Source organism: Rhinoderma darwinii, unplaced genomic scaffold (genome assembly GCF_050947455.1).
Source record: "Rhinoderma darwinii isolate aRhiDar2 unplaced genomic scaffold, aRhiDar2.hap1 Scaffold_125, whole genome shotgun sequence".
Lineage (NCBI taxonomy): Eukaryota > Metazoa > Chordata > Amphibia > Anura > Rhinodermatidae > Rhinoderma > Rhinoderma darwinii.
The window spans coordinates 730,932-747,399 of record NW_027461957.1 but is presented as its reverse complement, the minus strand read 5'-3'; the positions used below and the strand labels follow the sequence as shown (position 1 = coordinate 747,399).

The window sequence follows — 16,468 nt, the reverse complement described above, 5'->3', positions numbered from 1 at the left end:
AATTAGGCCGTGAAAATTAAAATCTAAATTTTTTCAAAGAAAATGTTGGTTTCCACAAGGACTAAAGGAGAAAAACCACTGCAAAATTTGTAAAGCAATTTCTCCCGAGTAAAACAATACCCCACATGTGGTAATAATTGGCTGTATTGAGACACGGCAGGGCTTAGAAGGGATGGAACGCCATTTGGCTTTTGGAGCTCAAATTTAGCAGGAATAGTTTGCAGAGGCCATGTCACAATTACAAAGCCCCTGAGGGGATAAAACAGTGGAAACCCCCCCCACAAGTGACCCCATTTTGGAGACTACACCCATTGAGGAAATTATCTAGGGGTATAATGAGCGTTTGGACCCCACAGGTCTTTGCTGAAATTATTGGAACTAGGCCCTGAAAATAAAAATCTATATTTTTTCAAAGAAAATGTAGGTTTAGCTAATTTTTTCTCATTTCCACAAGGACTGAAGGAGAAAAAGCACTGCAAAATTTGTAAAGCAATTTCTCCCGAGTAAAACAATACCCCACATGTGGTAATAAGTGGCTGTTTAGACACACGGCAGGGCTTAGAAGGGAAAGAGCGCTATTTGGCTTTTGGAGATCACATTTAGCAGGAATGGTTTGCAGAGGCCATGTCACATTTGCAAAGCTCCTGAGGGGACAAAACAATGAAAACGCCCAAAAGAAACTACACCTCTTGAGGAATTCATCTAGGGGTGTAGTAAGCATTTTGACCCCACAGATGTTTCATAGAATTTATTAGAATTGGGCAGTGAAAATAAAAACAATCCTTTTTCTTCAATAAGACGTAGCTTTAGCGCAAAATTTTTCATTTTCCCAACAAATAAAGGAAAAAAAGAACACAACATTTGTAAAGAAATTTCTCCCGAGCACGGCAATACCCCATATGTGGTCATAAACTGCTGTTTGGGCACACGGCAGGGCTCAGAAGGGAAGGAGCGCCATTTGGAGTGCAATTGTTGCTGGATTGGTTTCTGGGCGCCTATGGGCCCAAAACAGTGCAAACCCCCCGGAAGTGACTCAATTTTGGAAACTACACCCCTCAATGCATTTACCTAGGGGTGTAGTAAGCATTTTAACCCTGCAGGTGTTTTGTAGAATTTAGTGTGCACTCGATGTTGCAGAGTGAAAATGGGAGTTTTTCCATAGATATGCCAATATGTGGTGCCAAGCTTGTGCCACCATAACAAGACAGCTCTCTAATTATTATGCAGTGTTTCCCGGTTTTAGAAACACCCTACATGGGGCCCTAATCTTTTGCCCTGACATTCGACCAGGCTCAGGAGTGAAAGTGTACCATGTAAAATTGAGGCCTAATTTGTCGATTTACAAAGTATTGGTTCACAACTGCAGAGGCTCAGATGTGGAATAATAAAAAGAAACCCCTGAGAAATGACCCCATTTGGAAACTACACCCCTCAAGGCATTTATTAAGGGGTGTAGTGAGCATTTTCACGCCACAGGTCTTTTCCATAAATGATTGCAATGCGGATGGTGCAAATTAAACATTTATATTTTTCCCTAGATATGCCATTTCAGTGACAAATATGTCATGCCCAGCTTATGCCACTGGAGACACACACCGCAAAAATTGTTAAAAGGGTCTCCCGGGTATGAAGATGCCATATATGTGGAAGTAAACTGCTGTTTGGGCACATTGTAGGGTTCAGAGCGGAGGGAGCGCCATTTGGCTTTTTGAGAGCGGATTTTGCTTGGTAGTAGATTTGTTTGATTATTGCTGGTGTTTCCATTTATAATGTGGGGCATATGTAAGCTGGGCAGAGTACATCAGGGACATAGTCAGGTGGCATAATAATGGGGTAAAAAAGCAATAAAATGATCCATAGATGTGTGTTAATCTGTGAAGCAATCCTTTCTGCACAGGCCGGTGTCGCACTGATATATGGCGTCCTTTCTTATCCCCCTTTTGGTCAACACTCCGCACCTTTGCAGTTTGGGGAATTTTGCTGGGAAAGTGTTGTCCTGGTATAATACGGGCACCCTCGCTTCTAGCAGATATGTTTGGGCCCTCCCCTTCCTGGTTCCCTAATTTTAGGTCCTTGGTAAATCGCCTCTTGAAACAGAAGAAATGTTCCCCTCGGGCCGGCACAACTGCATATTTTTTCTTTCCTGACTTATTGGAGCCTTAACTAATTTTATTTTTTCATAGACGTAGTGGTATGAGGGCTGTTTTTTTGCTGGACGAGCTGTAGTTATTATTGGTACCATTTTGAGGTACATGTGACTTTTTGATCACCTTTTATCCTATTTTTTGGGAGGCCAGGTAAACAAAAAAATACAATTCTGGCATAGTTTTTTTTTAGGTTTTTTTTATACAGCGTTCACCAAGCATTATAAATTACATGTTAACTTTATTCTGCGGGTCCGTACGATTCTGGCGATACCTAATTTCTAGCACTTTTTTATGTTTTACATTTTTTTGCACAATAAAATTACTTTTGTAAAAAGAATGTATTTTTTCTGTCGCCAAGTTGTGAGAACCATAACTTTTTTACTTTTTTGTCGACGGAGCTGTATGAGGGCTTGTATTTTGCGAGACGAGCTATAGTTTTTATAGGTACCATTTTTGGATACGTGCGACTTTTGATCACTTTTTATTCCAATATATGTAGGTCAAAGTGACCAAAAAACAGAAACTCTGGTACGGTTTTTTTTTTACGTTGTTCACCGTGTGCAATAAATAATATTATATTTTGATACCTCAGGTCGTTACAGTCCCGGCGATACCAAATACGTATGGTTTATTATTATTTTTCAATAATAAAGGACTTGATAAGTGAAAAAGGGCGATTGTGTTTTATTTTATAAACTTTTATTTTTTTCACTTTTTTTTGACACTTTTTTTATACTTTTTTTTACACTTTTTCTCAAGTCCCACTAGGGGACTTGACAGTCCAACTGTCAGCTTTAGTTTTTTTCTAATACATTGCACTACCTACGTAGTGAAATGTCTTAGATCTGTCAGTTATTCACTGACAGCAAGCCGATTAGGCTTCGCCTCCCGGCGGGGCCTAATCAGCTTCCGTAATGGCAGAGCAGGAGGTCATTGTGTCTCCTGTTGCCATAGCAGCAGTCGCAAGTCCTGATTGCCTGTCAGGGCTGGCGATCTGCTAGCAACCGCTAAGATGCAGCAATCGCTTTTGATTGCTGCATCAAAGGGGTTAATGGCAGGGATCGGATCCTACCATTTCATGTGGATGTCAGCTGTAATATACAGCTGACCTCCACCGCTGATGACGCTGGATCAGCTCCTGAGTCGGCGCCATCTTGCCGGCGGCTACGGAAACCGATCAGGCTCCGCCGCTGTACGGATCTTGACCGGCTTCTGTGCTAGGCAGACTGGGAGGCCAGTATTAGGCCTCCGGTTGCTATTGCAGCCACCGGAACCCCGGCAATTTCATTGCTGTGGTTCCAATGAGCTGCAATCAGGTTAAATGTAGCGATCACGTTTGAACGCTGCATTGAAGGGGTTAATGGCGGGGATCGAAGCTAATTTTGGTCCCCGCCATTACAGCCGGATGTCAGCTGTCAGATACAGCTGAGATCCGGCGATGATGGCACCGACTCAGCTTCTGAGCCGGTGCCAATTATTTGGCGTAAGTATATGACATTTTGCGGGAAGCACTGGCTTTCCATGTCGTATACTTACGACAAATGTCGGGAAGGGGTTAAGCTTTCTATGCATTTAAACGTCTTTTCTCCTATCCACATGGGACTGTTAATCAGTGGATACAACAACTGGGGTAATACTATCATTTTAATTACGGCTATTCGATCTGCCATAGAAAGGGGTAACCTATTCCATATCTTAATTTTTGGGTGAGAATTTTGTAGCGGGTGTCGATCCACGTAGGGTAGTCTCTTCAATCAACCCATCGGGTTGACCACCAGATCATGGGCGCAGGGGATTTAACAGGTGAGTAATGGCTGTTTTTTTCATTTCAAAACATTCCATGCAACTAGTTTAACCCCTTAATGACCGCTGATACGTCTTTTTACGGCGGTCATTAGTGGGCTTTATTCTAGAGCGCCGCCAAACTATGTCGCTGCTGTAGAATAAAGTAAGCAGAGCAGGGAGCCGTGAAATCTCCCTGCTCTCAGCTGCCAGAAGCAGCTGAGGGCTGGGGGCGTCCCTGCTCTGCCGGGTGAGATCGATATTAGTATCGATCTCACCTGTTTAACCCTTCAGATGCGGTGCACAATAGCGAGCACCGCATCTGAATGGTTTTGGAGAGAGGGAGGGAGCTCCCTCTCATCTCACTGACACCCGGCGATAAAATCGCCGAGTGTCTGTGTCTTCTATGGCAGCCGGGGGTCTAATAAAGACCCCCAGGTCTGCCTGCAGCGAATGCCTGCTAGATCATGCCGCAGGCATGACCTAGCAGATGCCTGTCCGTTTTACACGGACAGGCAGTAATACACTGCAATACAAAAGTATTGCAGTGTATTATAATAGCGATCGGAGGATAGGGAAGTCCCCTAGTGGGACTAGTAAAAAAGTAAAAAAAGTTTAATAAAGTTAATTTAAAAAAAAAGTGAAAAAAAAAAAATGAAAAACCCAGCTTTTCCCCTTACAAACTGCTTTACTATTAAAAAAACTACACTAAAGCAAAAAAGTTACACATATTTGGTATCGCCGCGTCCGTAACGACCCCGACTATAAAGCTATTACATTATTTAACCCGCACTGTGAACGCCGTAAAAAATAAAATAAAAAACAATGGAAAAATTGCTGTTTTCTGTTAATCCTGACTTAAAAAAAATGTGATAAAAACTGATCAAAAAGTCGCATCTACTCTCAAATGGTACCAATAAAAACTGCAAGTCGTCCCGCAAAAAACAAGACCTTATACAGCTATGCCGACGCAAAAATAAAAAAGTTACAGCTCTTCGAATGTGACAATGGAAAAATCTAAAAAATGGCTTGGACATTAGGGCCCAGAATGCCAGCAGGGGGAAGGGGTTAATTTCTCGGACATTCCTTTTAAGGAAATATTTATCGGGGCACAATGCACCATTTCTGGGCGCTGTATCCAATGTTTATCTGGACAGTCGCCTGGTTATATTTCTGGACTTTGTATGCACTATTTACCTGGATGCTGGGTAATAATTATGTGAGTTAGAAACAGGAGGACCTGCAATCTCATCAACATTGTCCTTTCCTCATAAAATGTTCTTCTTGAGACATCGCATGGATTACTCTGAAAATATGGCGTAGATACCAATCAAGGTCCAAAGGTTGACATACTCAATGGCCTCCAGGATCTGAATTTTACCTTTTTCTTTCACTAACCCATTTCTCTAGGAGTCATATATAAAGGTTGGGTCTATGGAGCCCAGATGAGCTACATTAGCAACTTTGAAAGAGCAGCCTCAGAGACATTCAGCTCCAGGATGGTCTGTGCCAGATAAGTAGTGGTTCAGAACGCACTGGACGATGTAGGTGCACGAATAGGGTCCCAACCCAATCGTAGTCAAAATAAGTATTTGGCACACAAAGCTGAAGTTTAAAGAAGAAATCTTGATTTTTTTTCAAGTGGTTGTAGATGCCAGAGGCTTAGTGCGACGCTTCGGTCATTACATGACCTTCATCAGGCACTGTGCCGTTCTGGTTGCTGGTACATCCAGTAGTTGGCACTTCGTTCCAAATGGCGGCTGACTGCTGTAGTTGGCGCACTTGAGATTTCTTAAAACTTTGGCTTTGAGTGCCGAATACTTATTTTGGTCTGTGTCAGATGTTAGGGATGAAGTCTAGAACTGGACAGACCACCTATCTTTCCTTCGCTCTGGAAATATAGGACAGTCCACGAGGCAGCACATCATGTCTGGTCAATTCCCCTACTACTCTGTACACTAACATCTTCAAAAGAGAAGAGGAAGGTGCAGATGTGACGTTCAGGTTAGGTATTTGCAGTATTGAAGTTGAATTGTGCTCCCCTTGGAGCGCTGTGCAAAGGCAAAACTCCTTTATTGGAATGATGTGTAGATGGTTGGTACTCTATTTGGGTGCTCAGGCTTAGTTTGTTGTGTGCTCACTTGGCTAGGTCGGCATTAATGAGTGAAATGTATACAGTACCTTAGGAAAATACAGTGTGAGACAAAGATGATAACAGGAGCGCTCCCTAGAGTAATACCTTGAAAAAAAAATGTCAATTAGTCTTCTCACCTTTTAAACCTCTTTGTTGATAAGAACATCGACTGGATGCAGTTGTCTCTCTTTTTGTAGCTTCTTGTTCTTCTGACACGGAGTACAGTATGTCTCAGGCTGGGGGATTTCTTTGCTGGACTTCAATGAATCAGTGACCATGTCCACAATTGATTACACAGGTATAATATAGATTTTATGAAAGTTCTTTGGAATTAAAACAAATTATTTTTATGTATTTGTCTATCCATTTTTATTAGAAATACAATAAATACATTGAGGTATGTTTTTATTGACATGTGTTGCTATCAGCCAGACAAGAAAAAAATATGGATGGCCTTGGGAATCTGTAGGGGCAGCTGTTCTACAGGAAAGGGAGTGCAGAGACCCTACCAAACAGGACGAGGGGAGGAAGTCCATTGCCGGGCATCTGAAGAGACTTGCCATTAAACACCCAAAACCATTGTACTTCACCGCAGCCCTGCGAATCATGGACAAGGCTTCATTTTCAAAGACTTCTGGACAGTTGTCTTTTAATTGGATGGATCTTAAAAACCCCTTCTGGACAGTGGGGGATGGGAAGGAGGAGGTGTGGACGGATGACGTTCCGGCATTTTTAGATGGACATTAGTGGTTCATATCTGCTGCCTCTTTAGCTTTCAGGCCTTGATCTGGCACATCCCTTTCCATGGCTGACGTTCTCGACACCAGGGCTTCCTCATGCTGATGTTGTACGGTACATTCCCTTCAGTTCTGAAACAATAAATAAAATGTCCTAGTGAAGAGTTGCTCTCTTGAAGATATTCCCCGTGACCCACACCAAGACCCTTTATCTGCCAGGTAGGTAGATAGTGCGTTCTATGTTCAACTAAGATACAAAATTCACAAGTAAATCTGCTCAACTAAGATTTCAAAGGTTTCAAAACGGGGACAGATAGGGCGCCAAGCGATGGTAGAATTTTATTTAAATACGCGTTTCTGGCACGACTTGTCCCTTTATCTGATCTTATCCTGACGAAGGGACCAGTCAAGTTTAGTCCCGGACCAGTCCGGTCCAGAAATACAGTCAAAATGAAATGGGTTTTACTTTACTGTCCACGTGTGAAGTATTTGTGTTACCCGCCGCTTACCAATTTTTAAAGGGGAACTCCAAGAAAAATTTGTCATGCAATCAAAGGCGCAGTGCCCACCCAAACTACATCGCAGGATTTTATTTAAAAAATTGGCTGTTATCTATTGGATTACTCCAATATGTAAAGGCCAATATCACTAACAGCTCCTGGCTCAGCCAGCAGAGGTGGGGTCCGGAGCCGAATGGGACCCAGAGCTGCTGAAGGAGCGGGAAGTACATAAAGGGGATTTGTCCGGGGTCTGAATACATTTTAGGGTTTGGTATTAAAGGGGTTTTCCAGGCTTTATAAAAATTGTAATTCAAACTGAAAATTGCACCATTTAGCAAATACCCACCTTCTTATTCTCTGCGGCTCCAGTGCCGGCGGTTCACAATCCCCTGCCGGCCTGTTTACATAGGCTGGACCAGTGATGTCCCGTATCGGCACATGATCGCACTACTCAATCACTGGCCACAGTGGTCACGTGCCATACTTACTTAGATCACTTCTGCAGGCGATACCCTCCCTCTATACTGTCCTTACTGCAATGTTTTTATAGTGAGGACAGAATACAGGGAATATCTGGTACACAAAGTGTATTCTCACTAACCCTGCCCTATGACAAGCCATGCCCAATGAACCACGTTCTGTCAAAGGTAGGCCCTGTCAAGTCCTGTCTCAATCCATCTGAAACCGAAGTGTCCCTAGAAAGAAATTCCAAATATTGTCAACTATGCTCTATTAGGGTATAGTATGAAGAATCAGTGCAGTAGGGTCTATATACTACTATATACACAAAGCTGCCATGTGCTGAACATTGCAAAACACACTTTTCATAAAAGAGCGTTAATTCCAGTCCTGCAGTCACCCTGATGACCTTATACTGTGCCAGTACTTGAGGTAGGTGTGCCCCTTTATATATTACTTGCAGCCAGAATTGGCACCGGGATTATCAGCTCATTGACAAATTCTTGAGGTCACATTTGATTCTTGATGTCACCAGTCTTATCCAATCCTACACCACTTGCTCTTTATAGAATTTTCAGAAAAAAAAATACCCCTAGCAATAAATACTGCATGTAAATAATATTCTCATTACAGTACAACAACAAATAAATGGAAAAAGCGCCATATCCCTATTAGGTCCCGCGGACATCATAGAGGTGGTCCTTGACTTCCAGTCCTGCAGTCACCATGAAGACTTTGTGCTGTCAGTGCAGGCAGAATAAACCTGACATGGTGACAATGTAATGTTTTATATGTACTACTACTCCCTGTACTGACTGATAGTAGAGAGAATGGACTAAGCTGAAGGATTCCCGACTCTTATCAATTCTTTAAATAGGGAATATGCCCTGAATACTAACCCCAAATTTATATTACATTTATAGTAGGACAGATTTACTATTCAAATTGAGCCAGAATTATGGCGTACATGTTGTGCGCCATATTTATTAATTGTTTTAGACACATTTTGCGGCGTGCTTGACAAGGGGCGTGGCCTAGAATAAAGGGGCGTGCCTTAAACTAAGCCAACCAAGAGGTGGTATAAGGAAGAGAAAAGTGTCTAACATGTCTAGCAAAATCTATCATACATCGTGCACCACTGTGATAAATTTGGCGCAATTTCTGACTTCCTTGTATCAGTTTACACTGTGTAAAACTCAGATAGTTTTAGGCCCCATGCACACTAACTTATTTTTGCGGCCGCAATTCACCCGCAAATCTGCAGGTGAATTGCGACCCCATTCATTTCAATGGGCCCATGCACACGACCTTGGTTTCCACGGTCCATGCATTGCCCAGGAACCTGGACCGCAAAAACAACGGACATGTCTTATTACGGTCGTGTTTTGCGGTACAGGCTCATAGAAAATAATGCACGCGGTCATATGCACGGCCCGCGATTTGAGGGCGGCCGCGGGTGACACTCCGCGGATGTACGAGCCGTAAGTCACGGTCAATGCACCTCACTACGGTCATGTGCATGAGGCCTTAGTAAATCTGCCCCATGGTAATACCAGTGACAGCCCGCTCTTTCCCGGTGGGGTACAGTCCTCCGCACATCTTCATCCACGTCTCATCTTGTATGTGCCGGATACTTTTCTCCTTATACCTGAGAAGTAACAAAAATAACATCAGAAACTAAAAAAACACAATTCCAAGTATTTCTCCCCATTTCTAAAAATAACATTTCCTGCAGGTGAATAATGGAAAATATAAAGATATCAATATATTCAGGCCTATGTGTCTGTCCAGGGGGTCAGTGAGGGTCCTGCCTGTTATATGTGGGGAGGTCTTGCTGCACAATAACGGAGGGGGAAATGTCTGTACATCAATATATATTTGTCTCTAGGAGCCCCTACAAAGTCTCAGTGAGGGCCCTGTCTGTTATACGGGGGGAGCTTGTATACAGCGTTAGTAACAGGCATGTCACTCCAGTATAGATATTTTGGGTGCCGGTTCTTCGACCCCACTGTCCATAGTTTAATTAAACACCTTAAGAAAATGGATCATCACTAAGAAGTTTTATTTAAAGGGGTACTCCCATCTTACTATTTCTCTGGGACTCACACCTATGTGGAAAACGGAGGTCTCTCCCTGACCCTCTCCTGCTTTGTTCCCAGATCCCTGTCCCGTCTAATGGCTGCTGATTCCAGGTGGAGAATGACTTGGGAAAGGCCTCGCACGTCCCTCTCTCTATTCTGTTCTATGGAAGTTTCGGAAACAGCTGAGCGCTGTTGAACTATTTGTGTAAAGGGGAGATTCACACGAACGTTGCGTTTTTGCGCGCGCAAACAACGCAGCGTTTTGCGAGCGCAAAAACCATTTGACAGCTGCGTGTGTCATGCGTGTCTGATGCGCGGCTGCGTGATTTTCGCGCAGCCGGCATCATAGAGATGAGGCTTGTCAACGCCCGTCACTGTCCAAGGTGCTGAAAGAGCTAAATCTTTCAGCACCCTCGACAGTGAATGCCGAACACAACAGCGAAAAACCTGTAAAAGTTCTACTTACCGAGAACTTCCCGGCCGTTGCCTTGGTGACGCGTCCTTGGTGACGCGTCCTTGGTGACGCGCCTCTCTTGACATCGGGCCCCACCTCCCTGGATGACGCAGCAGTCCAAGTGACCGCTGCAGCCTGTGATTGGCTGGAGCTGTCACTTGAACTGAAGTGTCATCCCGGGAGGTCGGACTGCAGGAAGGAGACAGGAGTAATCGGTAAGTTAGAACTTCGTTTTTTTTTTTACAGGTTAATGTATTTTGGGATCGCAAGTCACTGTCCATGGTGCTGAAACAGTTTAACTCTTTCAGCACCATGGACAGTGACTATCTTCTGACGTCGCGTACCGATAATTTTTTTGCCGGGATCGGCCAAAACGAGTTTGGCCGAACCCGGTGAAGTTCGGTACGCTTGTCCGGCTTCGCTCATCGCAAAGACACTCCGTTTGGATGTTCGGAAACAGAAAAGCACGTGGTGCTTTTCGGTTTTCATTCATCCTTTTCACTGCTGTTGCGCGAATCACGCTCGTCCCACGGAAGTGCTTCCGTGTGGTGCGCGTGATTTTCACGCACCCATTGACTTCAATGGGTGCGTGATGCGCGAAATACGCAGAGTTATTGAACCTGTCGCGCTTTTTGCGCAGCAGACAAACGCTGCGCAAAAAGCACGGACTGTCTGTACTGCCCCATAGACTTGTATTGGTCCATGCGTGCCGCGTGAAAACCACGCGGCCCGCACGGACCGAATACACGCTCGTGTGAATCCCCCCTTAACTCCCATAGTACAGAACGGAGAGAGCTGCGTGCATGCACATAGGTGGATATCACATAAACGTCTGAGATGGAGAAAACCCTCTAAAGAGATTATTTCATTAAAGGGGTTGTACATAATCTGAAAAATAGAGCTGCTGTCTTCCAAAAACAGTGCCACACCTGTCCACAGGTGATGTGCGGTGTGTGGACAGCTTAGCCCTATACATTTCAATACAGAAAAGCTGCAATACCACACACAGCCTCTGGACAGAGGTGGCGCAGAGCTTCCATTTGGGTCATAGAGAGGGTCTCCAGCGTGATACCCCCCTCTATGATATCTAAATACCCTTATAGGGCATTTCAGGTGTAACCAGAAGTTAAGGTGATACAAAAAAATATTCCATACATGAGATTTCCTTAATGGAGATATTGTAACAATAATTACTGAAAATATGTAATTGACTTTTTCCTCCATTGCAGGAATAGAACCCGAGAAGCGACGTTTTGGACTACGGAACAGTCGATCCTCCGGATGAAATGCTGTGTGGTTGGAGCGCAGTCCCAGGAGCGCTGGTGTTGTTGTGCTGATCCATGTTCTTCTTATCTGGAGCTTGTATACAGAACACGCGATCCTTCTGGTCCGACCTACTAACATATATAAGCACAGCCTAAACACACACGTAATGATATATAATAACATAACATTAACATAACATTACTATGTATCAGCCCTGATACGTCAGTCTCATCATATTTCTGGGGTCCCCGCACACAGGATATACGTTACCTCCTGTGATGATGTCACTTCCCTGTATTTCCTGTATGACATGGCTGCTCTTCCTCTTCCCGTTTCCCTTTCTGATGTATTTCCTCTTCCTGTGTGATAAGACGTGTGCTGTTGCCTCCTGCTGTGTATAACACGAGATGTAACATGTCTTATAAAACATGTAAATAATAATCGCAGAAAGCAAAAAAGATTTTGTTCATTTCCATTCACATCAATGGTTATTTGTTTGCAGCCGTTTTTCTGAGCCGTACTTGTCTGTTTTTAGAATCAACTACAGGGAGATTTGAGATGTGGTTTGAGAATGTCTTTCCTATGTAAACCCCACCGATAAGGACAGCTAAGAAGCCTCAGTTATCAGCGAGCGACCCCATCATTAGACTAAGCAGAGTGCCCCCATACAGTGCCAGCAGAGTATTGTCCCTTAAACAGTGCCAGTATACTGCCCCCTCATAAACAACACTACCAGCAGAGACCCCTCAATAAACCATATTGCCAGCAAAGTGCCTCCAATAATTAGTGCCAGCAGACTGCCCCCAATAACCACTACAAGCAGAGTTCCCCCTCACAAATAGTCCCAGCAGAGTGCCTTCCTTTATGCAGCTACATCATGTAAGATCTTCCCTAGTTTGGAAGTCTCCAGGACAATCTGGGAGAGAAGACAAGTGTGATGTAACCTGGTTGCAGTGTGTAAATGTAGCCTGAAACATCACGTGTAGCCCCTAAGTCTATGTTCACATGTTACATATTTATTGCAGATTTCCATGGTCAAATTGACACATAAAGTATGAATGTGAATAGGGTTCTAGAAAACTGCATAAACTTGCAGCAGTAACAATCTGCAGTAGATTGTAATGCAAAGGATGCACAGCCAAATATGCTGCAAAATCCACATGTAATATATGGAGAAATATTAGGCCTAGTTCACACAGAGTTTTTTTGGAGCGTTTTTTTAAGTGGAAAACGCATCGAAAACCGCACCAAAAAACGTCCGAAAACTAATCTTATTGATTTCAATGGGATGCAGAGGCGTTTTTCCCACGAGGAAAAAACACTCACAGGAAAAAGCAGCGTCAAGCCCTTTCTTCAAGTGTTTCCGTCTCTGACCTCCCATTGCCATCAATGGGAGGCAGAGAAAATGGTTTTCGCAGCATTTTTGCATGCGGTGCTCAATGGCCGTGGTCGAAAAATGCGTCAAAAAGCGGCAGAAGGAATTTTGAGGCAGATTTTTCCACCTGCAAAAAACTTGGTGTGTAAACAGGGACTTCGTGTCCACATGTGACCTACTCTATCCAATCACAGCTGTAATTCCAGCCAAGGCTGCCTAAGATTATGTTCACACCCCCCACTTCTCCTGCGGTTTGGCCGCTGCAGCCCGATGAGGAGGGATTATAACTAGAAATTGTGGATATAAAGAACATGCAGAGGTTTCTGTGTGACAGTCTAAGGGCATGACCAGACGAGGCGGAGTTCTGCATACACTGTCCGCATCAATGCCGCACATAATCTGCGTTGCAGATTCTATCGCGGCTTTGCCTAAAATGGGCATTAAATTGATGCAGACTGGCCGTTGCGTATTGAGGGGGAAAGGGCTTCCCTTCTCTCTATCAGTGCAGGATAGAGAGAAGGGACAGCCCTTTTCCTAGTAAAAGAAAAAGAAATTCATACTTACCCGGCCGTTGTCTTGGTGACGCGTCCCTCTTTCGACATCCAGCCCGACCTCCCTGTATGACGCGGCAGTTCATGTGACCGCTGCAGCCTGTGATTGGCCTGTGATTGGCTACAGCCGTCACTTGGACTGAAACGTAATCCCGGGAGGCCGGACTGGAGGAAGAAGCAGGGAGTTATGGGTAAGTATGAACTTCTATTTTTTTTACAGGCTGATGTATATTGTGATCGGATGTCACTGTCCAGGGTGCTGAAACAGTTACTGCCAATCGTTTAACTCTTTCAGCACCCTGGACAGTGACTATTTACTGACATCGCCTATTAACGCTCCAGAAGAGGCTGGACGCAGCTGCAGGCTTAAGGGAAGCCGACATGACCGTCCTGGTAGGGAAAGGGTTAATGTTACGAGGTGAGGGAAAGTTGAAGGAGCTGAAGGAGGGACGGGGAGGAGTTAAGGGGGGCGGGGGGGGGCCGTTACTGCGCTTCCCGCTGTTTCTCGGCATTGAGCCGGAAGCAGCGGGAGGAGTAACACACAGTAAGCAAAGCTCCCACCCTCCCACCCTTGTTTTGTTACTCCTTAGGTCTTATGTACGTCTGTCTATGAGCGTTGTGTTTTATTTTGTGTGCTTATTTAACATGTTTTTCTTTTTTCCGGAGTAGGTTCTGTTGTCATGGCAGCTGGCGGGGGGAGTCCTTGAGGCCAGTCAGTACAAAATGGTGGGGGGGTCGCATCGGGGGTATGCGTCCCCCAAAAAAGGTACATGGTTGAAGACTTCATCGGGTGTTATCCCTTTGAAGTGGTCTTCTGGTAGAAGGTATGTCACTTGAAGGCTTCATCGGGTGTTATCCCTTTGAAGTGGACTTCTAGTGGTCGGTATATCACTTGAGGGCTTCATCGGGTGTTATCCCCTTGAAGTGGACTTCTAGTGGTTGGAGCCATCTGCAGAGGTGAACGGTGCTTCCGAGCTGGTTTACGGCTGGAGGTAATTAGTGGTTTGCAGATGGCTAATTCGGTGTGTTCTTGAAAGGAACATCTGAAGGGGCTTCAAGGACTTCCTCTGCTCGGGTTAATGTTAACGTTTAATTGTTATTTATGATTCTGACCCATGTTGGGTCATGTGAATTATTAGGAGGAATTCTCTGGTGGATTCCTAACTAGTTATCCGAATGTTTCGGATTTAAATTGTTTTTATAAAACTGTGAAATTAATAAACGGCTGCTGTGGCCATTTCACATCCAACCTCGGTGTCATGTGTCGTTACTAAATGGGGGTGGGGGATAGTATGGTTTAAGGTTAACACACGACTCTACCTAGGCAGGTCATGTAATTACGGGTGCACACACGTAATCACCCGTAATTACGGGAGCCCCATTGACTTCCTCAGTCTGGCTGTAGATCTAGAGATACATAGGTTTAGCCAGAATGAAGAACTATCATGTTAGTAAAACCAGTACGCTCCGCAGCACACATAACATCTGCGGACTTCATTGCGGAATTTTCACTCTCCATTGAAGTCAATGGAGAAATTCTGCAATGAGTCCGCAACAAGTCCGCTACACGTCCGCAACAGCCAGTGTATGCTGCGGACACCAAATTCCGCACCACAGCCTATGCTCCGCAGAATTGTCCGCAACGTGTAAACGAACCCAACTAAAAAGCTGTGGAAAGCAATGGAGAAACGTGTACGCTGCGGATTTCCGCTGCGGAATTGCAGAGCAATTCCGCCACGTCTGGTCATGCCCTAAGGCTCTGTTCACATCTGCATTGGGGTCCCGTTCTGACGTTCCCGTCAGAGGTTTCCGTCAGAACAGGACCCTGAGCAGACACAAACTGACACCGACGGAAACCAGGGGTTTCCGTTTCCATCACCATTGATTTCAGTAGTCGACTAAGCTATTGCTTCCGGCAAAACGAAGGGTCCGGAGCACAAAAGAGACAAACGGAAACCACGGGCACCGGCTCCGTCACCATTGAAATCAATGGTGATGGAAACGGAAACCCCTGGTTTTCGTCTGTGTCTGCTCAGGGTCCCGTTCAAACGGAAACCTCCGACGGAACGTCAGAACGGGACCCCAACGCAGATGTGAACAGAGCCTAATATGGATGAGAAAGGGGAGGTGGGACTACTCATTTATTATGCCCTGATACTGAACTGGTATTACTAGTATTATACCCTGTTCTATGAACTCTACCCGCTGGAGTACCCCAAAGATGCTTGTACCACTGATCGAGGTGCTATGTGTTTTGTAGTAAAATTAAATTGGTATTTGATTATTTTTTTTACAGTTAATATTTATTACAAATTCTGTTTTAAAGTTTTTTGCCTGGCAGTGATAGTTTGATATTTGTCCAAAACCTATTTATTTCCATATTTCATGGATATTATGAGGTGGGACGACTCACCTAACCAGTATGTTCCTGACGGGAGCTGCATGCATCCATCTCATCAAGTCTCCGATCTCCTGGCAGCTCCACTTTGTACAGATCCTACAATGAAAATCTATGCAAAAAGTTTACACCAAAAAAACTGAACATTCTACTGCGGAACCAGGATAGTTGTTGTGTGGCAGGGCTGCACCTCGCCCTTCTGCTGCCGGAGGTAAACAGTGAAATAGCGCCACCACCTGCATCACCATAGAGTGGCCATGTGGGGTAGAGAAAAGATAGCAAAGAAAATATAGAAAACCTTTATGTTTACATGTAGTAGAAATCAATTTAATACAAGTGAATAATATTTATAAAAATCGTAATCACATGCTGCGTTAGGCCTCATTCCCACGACAGGGTTTCCCGGCCGGGTGCCGGCCGTTCATAAATCGGCCGGCACCCGGCTGCATTAGGAATAATAGACCCCTAATGGGGCTATTCACACGACCGATTTTTTGACGGCCGGGGAAACCGGCCGTCAAAAAATAGGACATGCTCTATCTTCGGCCGGGTACCCGGCCGCCCGGCTCCCATAGAAGTCTATG

At 44.5% G+C, this 16,468-nt stretch overlaps 1 long non-coding RNA gene across 2 annotated transcripts; it reads right to left on the bottom strand.

The window, feature by feature from the left end:
- Positions 1-6,425: 6,425 nt before the first annotated feature.
- LOC142699070 (uncharacterized) lies at positions 6,426-16,260 on the bottom strand. 2 transcript variants are annotated; one of them, XR_012865966.1, is made up of 4 exons: positions 15,900-16,260; positions 11,489-11,951; positions 9,313-9,407; positions 6,426-6,932 (listed from the first exon to the last, which is right to left on the bottom strand). It is a non-coding gene; the product is annotated as an uncharacterized LOC142699070 (long non-coding RNA). The 2 variants fall into 2 exon arrangements; XR_012865965.1 differs by lacking the exon at positions 15,900-16,260 and having other exon boundaries at positions 11,489-12,863.
- Between the last annotated feature and the right edge of the window lie 208 nt (positions 16,261-16,468).